The sequence below is a fragment of the Callorhinchus milii genome, unplaced genomic scaffold (genome assembly GCF_018977255.1).
Source record: "Callorhinchus milii isolate IMCB2004 unplaced genomic scaffold, IMCB_Cmil_1.0 Scaffold3, whole genome shotgun sequence".
NCBI lineage: Eukaryota > Metazoa > Chordata > Chondrichthyes > Chimaeriformes > Callorhinchidae > Callorhinchus > Callorhinchus milii.
This window is the reverse complement of record NW_024704744.1, coordinates 20,368,400-20,388,016: the sequence shown is the minus strand read 5'-3', so window position 1 is coordinate 20,388,016 and position 19,617 is coordinate 20,368,400. Positions and strand designations below refer to the sequence as shown.

The following is a 19,617-nucleotide window of genomic DNA, read 5'->3' as shown; positions in this document are numbered from 1 at the left end:
TGCATTTAGAATCGTATATATATATATATACACCGTTCACTCTAAGACCTCTTCTCTTAAGATTTACAGACCCTAGCTTGCCTACTGTTGCTCGTTATGGAGAGATCTCTTTTAAGAGACGACAATCAAGTAACAACCAATGTGAAATGGTTCAGGAAATATAAAAGGACACTGGGAAAGGGTGTGGTTCTTGTAGTAGGTTTGTGATCAAGACACTTATAAACTGAAGTGACACACACACCAGTACTTTGTGAGTACTCATTACACTCAGCTCATTTCTCTAAAATAGGGGATCCTTCTCATTGCTCTCCTCTGCACTGCCTCTAGGGACTGGGCAGCCTGCCTATGCAGTGGTGACCAGAACTGCATGCAATACTCCACATGTGGCCTGACCAGAGCAATATATAGCTTGAGGTTGGCGAATAAGCGGGTCCCTGACCTGCATCCTTTCAGATTTGTAGACATTCACCTACAGAGTGCACAGTCATTATATGTAGGGCTTCTGTTTTCCTGGGTTTAAAAATGTAAATATTCAAGGTTTATTTTTAGCATGTTTTGAAGTTCTAAAAACAATTTTTCACTTACTTTTACAGGATGATTCAGATGTGTCTGCACATGAAGGGGAGCGGGCGATGGGGAGACAGAGAGACATGCGCAGTTGGCATCAGGACAAGTAATCATTTACAGGGCTTTGTGGTGTTTATTATTTAAACACCGATTTCATTATTTTTGTATCGGGGGTGTTTTAACGGTGGGGGGNAATGAAAATCAGAAGCCTAATAATATGTTGCAATGTATCCTATGGAGCAAACTCGTCACTCCAAGGGAAAAGGCCTCAGTGACAAGTTATCTGGAATGACAAGTTATGCTTATGTATAAATATAAAAATAAATGTGGCCAGGATATTGACAGCATGATGACTTAAGTGATAGTGGCAAGTTAAGCCAGGGTTCAGTTATCAGGAGCTTACTGTGTACCAAACGTAAGGATAATTATTATTAGATCCTCTGAGTTCCCAATTGCTCTTTTCAAACCTGAGTGTTTAAGTTAAACATATTGTGATATGACAGACTTTTAACTTGCTTCCAAAATCTAAGAGTTCACCTGCTGGTAACAAAGAACAAATCTCTCATGGCCACAGTATGTCAGCATTTTAGCACAGATGCAGGCAGCTTCTCAGAAGTCAGCACAGAAGCACAAGGGGTCTTTAAATCACAATGTGCTGTCCCAACACTTGGAAAAGAAAAATGCTGGAGTTGGCCAGATTCCTAGTAGTGCTCACAAAAACTGGACCAATTTAATAACAAACATCAATGAAGAAAGTAAGTTAAAAGCCAGGCTTCAGCTGTTTGGTGATTCATAATTTACATTGCTAATTTTTCAGGACTTTTTATTATAAGGTTAGCATTAAATGGGGTCAAATCCTAAGTAATTTTGATTTTCAGACTGGTTTACTCTACACCTGCTTTCGTTTTTAGAAAATCATCTGGAACTCAGCCCAATGAAATGAATAGAAACATGAAACTGATGATAGTGAAAAATGGCAAGGGAGTGTACAGTCCATGCCATTTTATTTTAAACTAAACTTTCAAACCTCAATTGCAACCAAGACATATCAACATAAGTTATCCTATTAATCTCAGTGTCTATCCAGTGGCTGTAGATATCAAAAATAACTTCACTTTACTTTTTATTAAATAATAATTATTCCTGCAAATTGTTAGAACTCTTCATAATGGGCTGCATGGTACCATTTTTCTTTGATTTTTGGGCTTCATGAATGTTAAAAGTATTAAAATCAAATGGCTATGATGGTGTTTCTTTACGGTGAAATAGCCATAAAGATATGGTATAAAACAGGATCCAAATAGCTTTTTAACATGAGTTTTTAAACACTATCCAAAATCCAGTCATTGGTCCTTAAAGGGACACAGATGCCATTGAAAGTGTTTGGCAAACTTCTTTTCCTCCAGTTAACACAGAACATGATGAAGTAATCTGGATTGAAAAACATCAGTGCATTGTAAAAATACTAGGCCAATGGTCTTATGGCTCTTCTCCCTCACCCAACAGTAAATATTCCTCTTTGTGTATTGATTTGTTATATCCATGTTCAACGTTTATGCTGGGTAAAGCTTTGTACATTTTTTTAAAAAGTTTTATTTATGCCTTTATGCTCCCTCTCTTAACTCTCCCCCCACCCTCCCCTTCCCCACACAAAAAAGGGTGAAGGTTACTGGGTCGAATTTATACAGACTGCATACATTAAGACTAAAAATAAGTTCACATCACAGATTAAAAACTCCATTGTGTGAAAAGCTGTAGGTCATCTAACGCTGCATTTATTATTGCAGGTCTGGCAGTGAATCACAGGAGACACAGTCCTGATGTCATATATCTCTGGCACAGTATAAATGTGATGGGTGCCACAACTCAGCCAACTCACTTACTACAGGTTCAGTCAAAGCTCCCTGTTTGTTCATAGGATGGTCATCAAATTCCAATCTGCCTACTTTGGGAGCCATCAAGAACAGCTGTCAGTCAGTCGACTTGTGCATGCATGCTGGAAGTGAAATTGGTGGCAGCCTGATGACCCAAACCATTTATTAGCTTGGGAAACCAGCTAGTCCACCCACTAGAGTCACAATGAGTCCAGAGACAACTCTGCCCTATAATGGGGCACCTTCTAGCAGGAGGTGGGTTCTAGTATATAAACAAAGCTTCCTTCTCCACATTGATATTGCCAATGGTTTGTGGTAGCATAAATATAGCATAATAGCATAATTACGTGTCATAATGGCAAAAGATATTTAACTTCATTAAGGTGATATATCATCACTACACATTATAGAAAACTCTTTGAGACATTTTGACATAAGGCACTATATCAAATGCAATTAATATTATTAAAATTAATCTCACAATTAAATATTTACATAATGTTCCTGTCAGCATTTCATGTAGATGCTTATATGTACAAAGCCTCTGAGTCAAAAGGTTGTCAGTTCAAGTCCCCACATCAGCACTTGAGTTCATGGTCTACAAGGCCTTTTGGAGGGCTATTTCATACATACGTGCAAGGATTATTATTATTATTACATACTAAGATATCAAATTAAACTATAGCATTCTCTTCAAAATAAACAGTAGCATTCTCTTCATTCACAGTGGTAATATATAGGATATATAGAAAGTTTTAGAAGGCAACAATAATCTGTGAAACTCCAATTGAATAAAGCTTTTCTTCAGCTTTGGAATGGTGCCATCTACTGGCTGATACGCAAAAATACCCTCAAACAATACAAAGGAGTCTTCGGTGGAAACCCATTGGGTCTATCTTGCTCTGACCACCAAAAATAGCAAGTTTCTTTTGCTTGCTGACATCAGTTAAACATGAGCAGAAATCCTTAACGTCCTGGTCAGTCCAAGCACATTTGTGTTACAGCCACTTGTGAAACAAAGTGTGAAATGAAACAAGGCTGCGGCAAGCAATCACAAAACATAAAACGTGAACGAGCAGAAGAAAATCTGTTCCGGTTTATCGTCTACATGGTGGTCTTACCTGTAGGTCTCTGTTCTACAGGTGACATCTAGAAAATATTGACACTATATTATTTGTGTCAATTAGAAACAGTATTGAGGAAACTACTGCCACTGACACACAACACATTTGGACACATTTATTGAAGGTTCAATTACATCTGACAGGTCAGAGCAGATTTTTATTTTCACAGGTTTTTACAATTGGCTGGAATAGCTCACGTCCACCTGGTATTTAAAGCATATATATTTAAGTGGAATTTATTAAAATGCTGTAGTTGTTATTAACACCATCAATCTTAACATGGCTTAAGGGTTTTAAAAAACAAAATAACATCCTCTCTGGTTACAGAGACACAATGTGGATATATTTAAAAGTCTTGTGGGTAGTCATATTTATACTTATAATTTACTGCTCTACTTAAGACTATTTAATATGTGCAGATGAAAGGGAACAGTTGGAAATCAAGTGCATGCCTCAAACAGCAGGTTGTTTGAAAAATAGAAAGCAGCTGGGCATGACATGTGTCTGAAAAAATGTTTTACAGAATTTACATGGTTACAATTTAAAACTAACCAGACAGTGCAAATTGCAAGCATAAGTCTTAGGGGTTCAAGATGGGAGGAGACATGTTAGGTGGACTGGGAAATGGATGCTCCCTTGTACATAAACCCACTGATAATCATTCGACCACCCCTATGATCAGAAATAAATGGACAGGATAAAGCTTCAACAAAAGCAAAAAGACAGAAAATTCACTAACTATTTAGACTCAGCCGCAGAATTGACTAAGATAACAATATTGTTACATACAATAGTGTGAATGGAAACGCTTAAGGCTCTGATGATAACACCAGATATAACCATTCTCATGGTTGTCCAGTTAGGACCGCCCAACTAATTTGGGCTTTGGCTTGCAGGGTTAACAGGAGCTGAGTGGGATGATTCCAAGACCCAGACTACCGAGACCGCCAAAGAGGTCTGGCTCAATTCCGTTGCCAAACATGTCACCTTGGCTCCAGTTCAGCTCCAAGGAGACCCGCTTACCTCCCCCCACAAGGAGGATAACCACTAGCTGGTTGTTTGACGTCCGACAAGCACAGGTTTGAGCCCTCACCACATAAGAACATAAGAAATGCTAGAAGAAAAAAGACTAAAGTCCATCTAATTCACCTTCCACTTTCCTGGCAGTCGCATATACATATGTCCCAAATTACCTATGTACTATATTCCAAATTATCTACTTACTATGTACTATATTCCATAACGTTAGTTCCTAAAAGAAAACTAATCTGTGTTTGAAAGAATCAACACCTGTTCCACAGGTTCACTATTCGCTCATTGAAATAGTGATTCTATAGATTCTTTCTGAATTTATCCCCTTTCAATCGCAGGCCGTAACCTCTGGTTTTACTATTCTGGACAAGTTGAAACAGCCTATCATGATCTATAGTGTCTTGCCCCTTTAGAATCTTAAAGACAGCAATTATATCGCCTCTCAATCTTCTCTTTTCCAGCATGAACGTGCCCAATTTAGTTAGTCACTCCTCATAGTCGTCCTTCCATTCCCTCAATCATTTTGGTTACCTTTCTCTGTATCTTCTCAATTTCTCCAATATCCCTTTTGTACTGCGGCAACCAGAACTGAACACAATACTCTAAGTATGGTCTCACCAATGATTTATAAAGTGGCAGGATTACCCCACTATTTTGGTTTCCTATTGATCTTTTGATACATCCCAACATCTGATTTGCTTTATTCACTGCCACAAAGCATTGTTGGGAGTGCTTCAATTTATTGTCAATCAGGACCCCAGGACCTTTTCATTTTCCATACATATTATTTTCCTTTCTTTCAAATAATAGTCCCTTCCAGGATTTTTTGTCCCCATGTAAAGTACTTTACATTTCTCCACATTGAATTTCATTTGCCACCGATCTGCCCAATTCCCAAGTATGTTCAAATCCTCCTGTAACCTATCTTGTTCAGCTTCACAATCTACCATATTCATTAGTTTGGTGTAATCTGCAAACTTAGTCACTGTGCTTGCCTAGTTCTAGATCATTTATAAAAATATTAAACAAAAGAGGCCCCAAAACAGACCCTTGTGGAACTCCACTGGTAACATTTTCCCAGTCTGATGACATTCCCTGTACCACCACCCTCTGGGTTTCTTTATTTTCAGTACCAGCCTCTCAAGAGGAACTGTATCAAAGGCCTTACTGAAATCCAGATATACAACATCTACAGCCTTACCCTTATCAAACTCCCTTGTCACACCATCAAAGAAAACCAGTAAATTAGATTGGCAAGACTTTCCCTTCATGAACCCATATTGGCTATCATTATGATTTCTGTCCAGATGCTCCATGATTTTATCCTTAATACGAGTCTCCATAATTTTACCCACACTTATTGGTCTGTAGTTTCCTGGGTCACTTTTGTTACCTTTCTTAAAAATATGAGTAACATCTGCCTTTTTCCAGTCACCTGGCACCTCTCCAGTATTCAATGATTTTTGAAAGATTTGTGCCAGCGTCTCTGCGCCTTCCTCCCTTAGTTCCTCAAGGATCCTCGGATGCAATTTATCTGGCTCCTAAGATTTATTTACCTTAAGTTTACACAGCTTTTTGGCAACCATGTTGGTAGTGATCTGAATAGTGTTGCAACTTTTCTCTGCGAAATCCTTGAGTTCTCTTTCCAGATCAGATTGGTTACCTGTTTCCTCCTTGGCAAAGACTGATGCAAAAAACGTATTTAGCACTATTGCAGCCTGTGCAGCATTATTTGCCATGTTGTCTCCCGAACCCACCTTCAATGGCCCAATTCCATTACTTGTTTTTCTTCCTACTCTTAATGTAACTAAAACTTTTTGTTATTATCCTTCACATCTCTTGCCATGTCAATTCAAAGCTTTTCTTTGCCATTCTGATGTGCCTCTCAGCCCCCAGGCTCTGGAACTCCATCCCCCAGTGCCTTCGCCTTGCTTCCTCCCTTTCCTCCTTCAAGGCCGGTCTCAAAACCTTTCTCTTTGACCGTGCCTTCAGCTCCCCTCTCGACTCTCTTCCCCCTCCTCGCTCCCTCCCTTCCCTCCCCTCACCCTGACCATTTCCCCCCTGCTCGGGTCATGACCCAACTGTGCAGCGCCTTGGGACGTCCTCCTGACGTGAAAGGCGCTTTATAAATGGAATCTTGTTGTTGTTGTTGTTGTTGATGTCTTTTTTTGCAGTCCTGACTTGCCTTCTGGTATTGAGTCTGACTTATTTCCGTGCCATTTACCTTCATGGCCTTAAATGCTTTTTTTTTCCTCTTTATGATTTGCTTTGTAGCCCCATTCAACCAGGCAGGAGAGCCTTTAAGCTTGTTACCTTTGCTTCACATGGGTACACATTGTTCCATGCCTTCACAATTACCTCCTTGAAGGAACTCCAAAAGCCCTCCACTCCCATTGCCATATTTAAGCCTGCCAGGCCCACTCCAACTAGACTTCTCAAGCACACAAAGTCTTCCCTCTTGAAATTTGGCAGTTTTGTTTGGTTTTTTATAACCTCACCAACTCTTGTGATGTCAAATGTGACTGCATTGTGGTTGCTGTTGTTTAATGCTTCTCCCACCTGTTGGATATCTGGTCATCTCTGTTGCTCATTATCAAATCCTAGATATTATCACCCCTTGTTGGCTCTTTTCCAAACTGAGTCAAAAAACAGCTTTCCTTTAACTCTAGAAATCCCTTCCCTATCTTACCAGTAGACACATTATTATCCCAATCAATTTTGGGTAAGTTAAAATCTCCAACCACTATGGTTAGTCCCTCACTAGTGGCCTTCCTTATCTCATCCCACAGTTCTAGATTCAGGCTTTCACCCTGGTTTGGGGGTCGATAGCAGACCCCCAGTAATAGCTTACCTTTGTTACCATCTTTTAATTCTACCCAAAGTGATTCTGTGTCTGCCCTTCCCTTTTTTATATCCTCCCTCACTTGTGTCTCAATAATGGAGCTTATATATAGTGCCACACCACCTCCTATTCTCCCGATGCACTCAGACACAGAAACACACACTCAGAGACACACAGAGAGACACACACTCAGAAATAGAGAGAGACATATTCTCAGGGAGAGATGCACACTCGCAGATACACTCACAAACACTTAAAGACACACACACAGGCACACCCACAAACACACAGTGAAGAGTGAGATATAGACATACTCACATAGACACTCACAAACAGAGAGATACACACACAGATAGATACACACATGCACACAGATATACACACAGCCAATCATACACACTCTCTCATACACACAAACACAGAGACAAACACACAGACAATTACAACAGCGAGGCCTCCGAGTGAAGCCCATTTGCCGCTTGCGCAGCAACATGCATGCGCATCTGGAGCGGCCCAAACCACAGGCAAGGCGAAGGCACTGGGGGATGGAGTTCCAGAGCCTAGGGGCTGAGAGGCTGAAAGCCTGGCCACCGATAGTAGGGCGGTTAGGGCGGGGGTGTGGAGCAGACCGGAGCCAGAGGAACGGAGGGTATAGGTGTGTAAGTAGGGGGATAGTAGGTCGGAGAGGTAGGAGGGAGCAAGACTTTCTGTTGAGAGAGAGGGAGGGAGTAGGGAGTAGATGGAGTGAACAATGTGGACTGGTTCCAGCAAATGGCCGGTTTCTCTGCTATAGTCTATGTCGCTATTATATGCTTTCTAAAGTGTGACACATAGCATAACACAACACTCCAAATGAGGTCTAATTAATGCTCTGTGTAACTGCAGTGGATCTTGCTTGTTATTAAATTCCATATGATTTGTGATTAAGTCCAGCATCCATTAGCTATTTTGAATGCTTTTTGCACCTGTGACTTCGTTTTTAATGATTTATAGACTTGCCTCACTCAATTGATTTGTCCGTCTACCACCCAGTGTTTCCTCATTTAGAATGTATTCCCATCTGCTAATACTAAATCCAAAGTGTACCAGTTTATACTTTGCTACATTGAGTTACATTTTGATAGGTCTGCCCACTTATTTGGAACCTGTCTCTTGGAATTCTTCTGCTCGATTTTTCACACTTCAAGCAATCACAAATGTTACTTGCAGCCCAGCCCGCACTGCTGACATTTAATATCACTTTGGCATGAAAAAGTACTCGACAGTGTGCAGTTTATGATGAGCAAAGAGGCGAAATTCCATCAGCTTTTCAGAAATTATAGGATTCCTAAAAGTTGTATATTTATTGGAAGGAGCAAGGGGAAAGGAACAGCAAAAACATTCAGTTCCATAGAACCTTTCACACAGGGAATTGTCTCAAAGCACTTCATAGAGACCGAGTGGAAACCCAAAGAATGTGGGAGATCAAGGAAACAGAAGGGAGGCGACTGAATAAATATTCAGTTAATATAACTTTTAGGAATCCAGTTAAAGAGCTGGGTCTTTAGAAGACTTTTCAAAGCAGAGAGGGTAAAAGGCTAAAGCATTTTACAAAGATAATTCCAGAAAGCAGGGGCAAAGTGGCTGACAGCTCATTTGTTGATGATGAGGTGGATGGAGGCCAGAGATGTGAAGCTTAAGTTCGCAGTGTAGAGGGAAATATGCATTGATCCCCAAATATCTTTATTTAGTGTAACAAAAGCATGAGAAATTTCAGAGCAACTTTTAAGAGGGAGTTTGAGGCGGGGCCCAATCGGCAACACATTTTCCCAGGTATATACTGCACCTGCCCAGGTGCCAGGACAGTCCAATTTTTTGAACCTGCTAAATAACTCAGTTTGTGTCATACACAGCAACTAAGGTGAGATGCATTAAAGTGAGCATTCCTCATTATTGATAACAGCATATTTTACCCATATATTTTCTTCTACAGCTAGGTCGGGAGCTTTGCACAGGACGAAGTTTCCTAGATTTTCCTTCTCCTTTAACATGATTGATTATAGATTACAAGTAAATAAATAATAAATAATCCTTGCATTAGACATAGTGTCTTATCACATCTTTGAGATGACTGTGTATTTTGCAGGCAAACTCAGCAAACAATTTGCACACAGCAATGTCCCACAAACGGCCATGAAGTTGAGTGAATGACCAATTTCATCTGGGAGATTCACGATTAAGATCCTGGCAGAAACTCCCATCTTTTTCAAATAGTGCCATGAGATCTTTAACATCTTCCTGAACAGGGAGAAAGGACCTCAGTTTAATTACATCGTAAACCTCTCCCTGTCCTCTGGTACTGTTCCCACCCCTTTGAAAACCACTATCATCATTCCTATTCTTAAAAAACCCTCCCTGGACCCTTCTTTACTCCCTAACTACCGCCCCATCGCCAACCTCCCATTCCTCTCCAAGGTCCTGGACACTGTCGACCACTCTATCCTCATCCACCTCCTCTCCTCTCACCTCAACCTCTACAGCGCTGTCCTTGATTGGTTCAGATCGTACCTCTCACACCACCTGCACTTCATCTCCTTCAGCGGCTTCTCCTCTAGCCCAGGACCGTTTCGTGGGGAGTGCCTCAGGGCTTTGTCCTTGGTTCCCTCGTCTTCAACATCTATACGCTCTCTCTTGGTGACATCATCCACAGACATGGGGTCAACTTCCACATATATGCGGATGACACCCAACTCTACTTCTCTGCCTCCACCCTTGACTCCAGGACCACTGCTGTGCTGACAGAATGTCTGTCAGACATCAAGTCCTGGATGAGAGCTAACTTTCTTCAGTTGAACATTAACAAGACCGAGGCCCTCCTGATTGACTCCCAACAGTGCCTCCACACCTCAGGCGCTGACAGCATCCATGGTTCACACTCCACCTTACTAAGCCAGTCCACAACCTTGGGGTCTTGTTTGACCCTCAACTATCCTTTCTACCCCACATCTGTGCCATGACCCACTCTGCCTTCCCCCACCCCTGCAACTTCGTCCAGGTCCAACACTGTCTCACACCACAGGCCACCGAAACCCTCATATACGCCTTCATTACATCGAGGCTTGACTATGCAAACTCGCTGCTTGTCGGCATCCCCAACACCTCCCTCCACAGGCTGCAGATCATCCAGAACTCTGCAGCTCGTGTCCTCTCTCGCACTAGGCTCCGCGACCCTAACACCCCCATCCTCGTCCAACTCCACTGGCTTCCCATCACACAGAGGATACAGTTCAAGATCCTGGTCCTCACCTTCAAAGCCCTCCATGGTCTTGCTCCCCCCTACCTCTCCGACCTCCTAACCCCCTACCACCCTGTTCTCTCCCTCTACTCAGCGGCCTGCTTCACGTCCCCTGCCTTGCACGCCCCACTATCGACGGGTGGGCCTTCCGTCACTCAGCACTCACCCTCTTGAACTCCATTCCGCAGTCTCTCAGTCTTGCCCCCTCCCTCACCACCTCAAGACCCTCCTCTTCGACCATGCTTTCGATCTCCCTGCCTCCTCCCCTGCTCACACCCCCCCCCACCCACCCCTACCCTCAGCTCAGGTCTGCAACTCTGTCTGTCCAGCGTCTTGGAATGTCCTCCCCACGTGAAAGGTGCTATACAAATGTAATTTTGTTGTTGTTGTTGTTGTTGTTATGTCTCATCCAAAGGATGGTACCTCCAAAAATGTAGCACTCCCCCAGCATTGCACTGGAGTGTCAGCTTAGACAGCCTAGTCTAGAACAACAACAACTTGCATTTATATAGTGCGCTTCACATGGGTAGTGTCCCGGAGCGCTTCAGTCTACATGAGTTCAAAGACATCAAAGACATCAAACAATATCTTCAAAAAATCTCGATAAATCCAAGTCTATTTAAATATCAGATGGAACCTTCTAAAGATCAATATAGTTGAAGATAATCAGACTCTGTGTGGAATATTAGGATTCCTGAGCTGCTGGGCCCATGGAAATATGCTGTCAAGAAAGAAATTGGTTAAGCATGACAAGGTAGGATGTAAAGTAAGAAGAAATAACCTTAAAATTTGCCTGATTTATCTTATTATGGAAAGACTGCAGGAGATGAAACAGATTGGAATGAGTCTATAGTAGAGAACTGTATATTATCAGTGTAAGAAAGAAATCAACCTTGTGAGCCAAATTAATGGACTCTTCATATTTTGTGCTTTATGTTCTTACGTAGGCTTGGGCACTTATTGAGTCAGAATTCATTCATGAACAATGCATGAGATTTCCATTTAGCCAAGGAAACCATCACTGAACTTTCTGACCTAGAAACTAAAGAGAGCATTTAGCATAGTATTGCCCACTAAAGTGAGGTTCATTGTGGCACTGAACTTTTATACACTGGACTTGTTTGTTTCACATTCCTGGACTTCCATACATGCAAGGACTCATTAATTGAACAAGGAGTCAGTCTGAGTCAAATAGTAGCACTTTCACCTCTAAGTAAGAAGATTGTAGGTTCAAGCTGCACTTTGGGCTCTTAAGACTAGGCTGCCACTCCAGGGGAGGGCTTGTCAAAGACATCATATTTTGAATGAAATGTTATGCTGAGGTCCCATCTGTCTGTTCAGGCACCGCACTATTCAAATATTAAGTAGAGTTCTTCCCAGGGTTCTGGCCAACAATGACCCAGATTTTAAAAAAAAATTCAATCCCTTTGATATTTTTGAGCCATTGCTGCAGGCAAATTGTTGGCCATATTCACCTATAAATACAGTCATTATTGTTTATAGAAAGTTCTTTGAGACATTCTGACATGAAAAGGAAGTACATTAGGAAGTACGACTTGTGGCTATCGTTTTATTGGACCTATTGCAACTCATTTTATGGATCTAAGACACCAAGTTATAATGAGGTTATAACGAGGTATTAACATGGTTGCCTGGTACTGATGGGGAATTCTGACTAGCCCAACATAAACTGGGGATGCTCAAGTTAGGACTTAGAGCTTGTCAATCCAATGGATCATAGAATCATGGAATTAGACCGCACAGAAGGAGTCCATTTGGCCCATCGTGTCTGTGCCGGCTCTTTGAAAAGAGCTATCCAATTCAATTCCACTCCCCCACTCTCTCCCCATAGCCCAGGAAACTTGTCCTCCACAAATAATTATCTACCTCTCTCTTTAAAGTTGTTATCGAATCGGCTTCCACCAACCTTTCAGGCAATGCATTCCAGATCCGAACAACTCGCTGTGTGAAAAACATTCTCCTCTGTTTCTTTTAACAACTATTTTAAATCTCGGGTTACTGACCCACCCGCCAGTGGATATAGTTTCTCCTTGTTCACCCTATCGAATCCCCTCATAATTTTGAAAACTTCTATTAAATCTCCTCTTAACCTTCTCTGCTCCAATGAGAATAATCTGAGCTTCTCTAGCCTCTCCTGATAACTGAAGTCCATCATTCCTGGTACCATCCTGGTAAATCTCCTTTGCACCCTCTCCAATGCCTTGACATCCTTCCTAAAGTGTGGTGAACAGAACAGCTGAGGCCTAACTAGTGTTTTAGAAAGGTTCATCATAATGTCCTGACTTTTGTATTCTATGCCCCTATTTATAAAGCCTAGTATTCCGTATGCTTTTTTAACAGCTTTATCTACCTGTCCTGCCACCCTCAAAGATTTACTTATATGACCCCCAGGTCTCTCTGTTCCTTCACCCCTTTAAGATTCTAACATCTAGCTTATATTGCCTCATTCTTCCTCCCCAAAAATGCATCACTTCGCATTTCTCCACATTAAACTTCATCTGCCACATGTCTGTCCATTATCCTCTTCGACCATGCATTCGGCCACCCCCTTCCCCTCCCTTAACCCCCCCAACCCCAACTCAGGTCTGAAATGCTGTACTCTGTCCAGCACTCACATCCTCCTGACGTGATAGGCCTATACAAACCTAATCTTGTTGTTGTTTACCAGTCTGTCTATGTCCATTTGCAGTCTGCTACTATCCTCCTCATGGTTTACTACCTTTTCTAGCTTAGTATCATCTGCAAACTTGGAAATTGTACTCCCTTTACCCAAGTCCAGGTCATTTATATAGATCAAAAACAGCAGTGATCCCAATACTGACCCCTGGGGGACACCACTGAACACCTCCCTCCAGTCAGAAAAACAACCGTTCGTTCACCAGCATTGTCTGCCTTCTGTCTCACAACCATGGTGTATCCATGAGCCAGAATGATTGCTTCCTGGCTCATATATCAGAAAGCTTACAAGAGCCAGTTCTCTCCTTAACTTTTCTAGTCAATGAATCCAATATTATTCAGGGAATAGTAGTTCAACTGGTGACAGTGAACATAGCTCAATAACATTCAAAACTAACTTGGGAAATGATGCAAATGCACAACTGAACTGCAGTATACAACTTTATATGAGAACATTTCAGGAGTCTGAGGGTTCAGTTTAGTGACATAACTGGTAGGGATTAAAGTATAAATCGAATAAAGATAAAGGGACATACTTCAAAAAGCATTATGAGGAGGATGCAGTACAATTACATACCCAAGTACAGCAGCAGCAAATTAAACAAAACAGTCCAAAAGAAAATTAAAGGAAAAAACTGAAGATCTAAAAGTTTGTAGAGAAGGGAAATGGTGACCACAGGATAAGTACAAGACCGTACAGAAGGAGTTAAAAAAAGACATTTGGGAAGCCATGAGAAAACTGGAGAAGGACAAACCAGCAGGTGCAAAATGTAATGCCAAAATGTTTTCCAATATTAAACAGGAAGAAGTTAAAATCTTAAGAAACGCAAAGGGTTTGAACAGCGGACAAACAACAAATGGTTAGGTTATTAAATGACTTATTTCCTGAAAGGCTTTACCAGGGAGAATATTATAAACTTGCCAGCTAATATTCTGCACATTTTTTGCGGCTTTTGACATCAATGTGGCAGAGGGTCCAGATAACATCAAGAAACAGAAAACTAACCAGTGCCAAGGGATGGACTGTATCCAGACTACTTAATAGACAAGGTAAGAGATTTGTGAAACACTAAGAGAGATTTTAAGGGTGTCAATAACCACTGGGAAGTGGGTCAATTTGCAGTGTATACTGAGGGAACTGTGGAATGATAGCAGATAGTTAAGGTCTTACAAAGTGAGCTCAATAGGGTGTGCATGCAGGCTGATGACCGGTAAATGAAGTTCAACAGCTAAACGCAAGGCATTGCATATAGGAAATAAAAAAATAAGAGCCACATGTACTCCATTGACGGCATAGAATTTGTCAAGTGTAAGTTTTAAGACCTAAGGGTGTTATGTGACTTGTTGCTAGCCATATTAAAATAGTGTGAAGCAGCAATAAACAGGCAATTGGGATTGCAAGCCTACACTGTCAAATCCGTTGAGTTCAAACCTCCAGAACTCATGCTAAAGCTGTACTGTGCTCCGGTTAGGCACATTTAGAGAAGCTCATACAATTATGGTTACTCCAATAGAGGATTACCCAAGTCTGAGAGGCAGTGCAAAGGAGAACAATGAGGATAATATCCAGCGTTGAGTCATGATAATATATAATAATCCTTGCATCTGATATAGTGCTTTTCTAGACGACTCAAAAGTGCTTCACAGAATAATAATAATAATAATAATCCTTGCATTTGATATAGCGCTTTTCACGTCGGGAGGACGTCCCAAAGCGCTTCACAGATCACACTGTAAAGTGAATTGACTGTATATTTGTGGGCAAATGCGGCAGCCAATTGCGCACAGCAGTGTCCCACAAACAGTCGTGGATTGAGTGACCAAATTATTTTTTTAAAGGATTATTATCCCTGGAAAATCGATCTGCCAATCGACTAATAACCAGGTTTCTACTTACTGGAACTTTATCCCCCAGTGCCTTTGCCTTGCCTCCTCCCTTTCCTCCTTCAAGGCCGGTCTCAAGACCTTTCTGTCTCTTTGACCGTGCCTTCAGCTCCCCTCTCGACTCTCTACCCCCTCCTCGCTCCCTCCCTTCCCTCCCCTCACCCTGACCATTTCCCCCCTGCTCGGGTCCTGACCCAACTGTCCAGAGCCTTGGGAAGTCCTCCCGACGTGAAAGGCGCTCTGTAAATGGAATCTTGTTGTTGTTGTTGTTACTGCTAGGTAAACAGAGGTGTGTGCAGTAAGGAAGCTTGGCCAACATTTCACCCTGCCTGGGAATAAAACTCAGGTTTCTTGCTTGCGAGAGACATGAGCTATCAGACTAAAAAAACTAGTTCTATTCCACCTTGAAAAGAGATGTCCCAGATGTGACCTTATACAACAACAACAAGATTGCATTTATAGAGTGCCTTTCACGTCGGGAGGACGTCCCAAGGCGCTGGACAGTTGGGTCGGGACCCGAGCAGGGGGGGAAATGGTCAGGGTGAGGGGAGGGAAGGGAGGGAGCGAGGAGGGGGTAGAGAGGCGAGAGGGGAGCTGAAGGCTCGGTCAAAGAGAAAGGTCTTGAGACCGGCCTTGAAGGAGGAAAGGGAGGAGGCGGTGAAGGCACTGGGGGATAGAGTTCCAGAGCCTAGGGGCTGAGAGGCTGAAGGCCCGGCCATCGATGGTAGGGTGGTTGGGGCGGGGGGTGTGGAGCAGACTGGAGCCAGAGGAACGGAGGGTACGGGCAGGTAAGTAGGGGGATAGTAGGTTGGAGAGATAGGAGGGAGCAAGGCCGTGAATGGCCTTGTAGGTGAGGATGAGGATCTTGAATTCTTTCGGACATGCCAATGCAGGACAAGACAGCACAGGCTCAAGGTAATGAAGATTCGCTGAATGGCTTCAGATATGTGAAGATGGATACTATTTGCATGCATAATGATTAGTGCATTGCCAAGTTAAATGCCATTCCATATTACTGGGTTTTCAATGTACAGCACTACAATTTTCTATCACTTGTCAACTTTTTTTACCCACTAAAGTACAATGTTCTTGAAGACAAATACAAACAAATGTTGCACTTTATTGTGGCAGAATACAACATAACATTACCTTTTTTATGCTTACAGATGTTAAATAGCATTGATGAGAGAATCAATGAAAGTTGCTATCAACCTACCCTCCTTTACTAATGCTGCTGTTTCCATTTTATACGTGGAAACACACAATTGCAAAATAATTAAAAACTTGCCTCAGCACTCAGTACAAAATCATGCCATTCTTCCACACCTCATTAATCGATCTCCTGGTTTTGCACAAGGTGTTGACCTTACGTGATTGTGTGAAGGCTTTTTTTCTCACCTACATGCTGGATATGCCAACTGTTCTGCGTCCTTCCCCTCCCCCAAACCAGTACTCATTCACCATAAGGTGATTCACCAAAGCTCGCTATGCTGGTCACATGAATCAGTATTTGCAGCTCAGTCACTCAATCGTTGTGGAACTCAATATTCTGCAATCCACAGCTGGATTGCTGGCAATTAAACAGGGTGCCTCAGGCGTCTGTATTAGGTCCCCTCCTGTGCCTTGTATACATTAATGACCTGGATTCACAGAACAAATGTAAGGTAAACTTTCGCAGATGATACCAAGTTTGGTGAGGACTCTGGAATCAGAAGAGGCAGGAAGTCTTACAAAGACAATTTGATAAGTACAAGGGCTTATAACTGGTAAATTAAGTTTAATACATATAAGTCCAAGGTTCTACTTATAGGAAGTAAGAATAGGAAACATACGTACTTCTTAAAGATAGGATATTGTATTCTTTGTACGTTATATTTATATATATTAAAGCGCCTGCTTTAATATATAACTTGAGACATTTAGTGTATTAGACCCCTTAAACAAGGAGCCAGTGATTGATCTGATGTGGAGATTGATCAACTTCTGTGCTACTTTCTCTATCTCAGTAAACTACAACTTAGATAAAACAACAACTGCCTCTGACTAGATATATGACATAGGGTAGAAATTGTCAAGGGGGAATCTAAAAGAGATCTAGGGGTACAGGGGTATTGACACATCGCTTATCATGTTAGAATAGTGAGACGCAATAAAGTGATATAAAGTGATATTTGGCTATATTGCTAAATTGGTTGCGTCATACAGGCCGTATAGTTGTTTGGTCAGGCTTAGTGCTGCATACAGTTCTGGTCACTACAAACATGGGCAGGATAAACAGGGGCAGATCCTAGAATCAGTATAGATAAGACCAACAAGATTTAATCCCCAGTGCTAGACTTAAGAACAATGAATGTACAAACTCAGGCTCTTCAGTCTTGAGAGGAGAAAGACACTTAATATCACTTTGGACATCTGAGATATCTCAGGAATACCTTTTAGAGGTATATAAAATTGTTAATGGGATTGAAAAAATAAACTAAGAACAATACTTTAGGATGCACCATGACAGTAGAACAAGAGAACAAGAGTTGTAAGAGCAATTTGATGGACAGACTGAAGGAAGCACTTATAGTATTTACGTAGAAGGTAATTAACTACTGAATAGGTTATCAGGAAGGGTGGTTAAGGATGGACATTTTAAAAAACACAGCTTGGTGCTGAGTTGGGAGACAACAGGGTGAATATTCTGCAAGGGTGAGATCAAATGGGCTGAAGGGTCGTCTTCATCCAAACCAATCTTGTGATCTTCTGATCTTAAGAACACATCCTATTTAAAATTATTAGGCTCTTGGCGTTGTCAGCTACTTAAAGGAATGTTCTGGAAAGAGTGCATTTTGGGCTTCTCTAATGTCTTGACATTCCATTGTCCTCTCGAGCTGCATAAAATAGTACAGTACAACTTAACCATTTTTTTCTATTTTAGGAGATCCTCAATACTGTCAATACAGGAGCAGAATAGATTTTCTACCTCATTTAATTAAATTTATCTCTGGAGTCAGCTGCATAACACAACAGCTTAAATCCTCTGGAGAAGCCATTCAAAGTGCAAAATATATCCCCATTTACGGTCTCCATAATCTTACAATTAATTAATGATGGACTTCCGGCAGTTGAAAATGTAAAGTGCCTTTACCTTGGTTTTATTTGGATATAAAGCAATTTAAAGACCAACTGAGTGAGAGGCTGATTCAGTTCACTTGGGTCACTGCAGTTTGGAGATGCCACCAACTGCTGCCTTTTTATGAATTTTGTGACAAAGACATTTGAATCTTACAGAGAAGGCAATCCTGACTGGAAATAAATCAAATTTGATTCCCACTGTTGACAAATATTGTTTACCATTAGAAAGTCTGCCGTCATATTTTGAATATCAATGGACAATAAATGGACATTCAAACGCTAATCGTAGCAGCACACTGTATTGGTGGGGAGGAATGTTAAGAGAGAAGAAACAGAGAAAGAAAAAAAGGAAAATTAATAATGTCACCCAATCAAAGTTCTAAACTTGAAAACTAGATACAAAAACAATTTAACATGCTCATATTTTAAAGGAATGTTGTCCCATAACATAAAATTTGGTTGAAAGTAAAGATATAATGCCAGCATTTTGAGTTTTGAATGTTCATCCAAGAAGGACATCAAAGCTTCAGAGTTTTGGCTATCATTCTGATTCAAAATAACCACCAATGAAGGAACTTCATCACAGCTGGGCCAAACATGAGCAAAACCTGGGAAATGAGTGATTGGAAAACACAAGATCATAGCCAGAACAGATTTTGTTACAGCTCTGGTTAAAAATCTATGCACAGTTCTGAATTACTGTTTGTGGACAGGAGCAGATAGATATTGGACATTCTTGTTTACAGACAATAATTCAGAAATGTGAAATAATTAAGCAAATGTGAAACAGCAACATTATTGATTACCTTAAATCATTTTTCCTATAAGAAATATGCATTACCTTACCAAGTTTTGGTAACATTTTAAAATAACATTTATGCTTAAATAATTAATCTGCAAATACATTGCAGTTGACACACAGCTGGAGAAGATTTCCAATTTCTAATTTAATTAAATACTATAATTGTTATTCATTTAACACTCAAATGCCGATTACACCTTAAAAAACAGATATTTCAAAACATAACAGTGCTTTTCATTTATACAGTTTGTCATGTTTAAAAAAATCATGTGTTCTGGAAGTTATTACTGAACTAAATCACTTGATAATTACAACAATTATGATTGTTTCCATTCTTTTACAAAATTACTAAACTTGCCATAATTGAACAATTGTGCATTTAAATATGAAAAATAGGTTTA

At 41.0% G+C, this 19,617-nt stretch overlaps 1 protein-coding gene across 2 annotated transcripts in view; it reads right to left on the bottom strand.

Moving 5' to 3' along the window:
- The window catches only part of ldah (lipid droplet associated hydrolase), a 164,666-nt gene that overhangs the window by 124,300 nt on the left and 20,749 nt on the right, over positions 1 to 19,617 (bottom strand). The window lies entirely within an intron of this gene.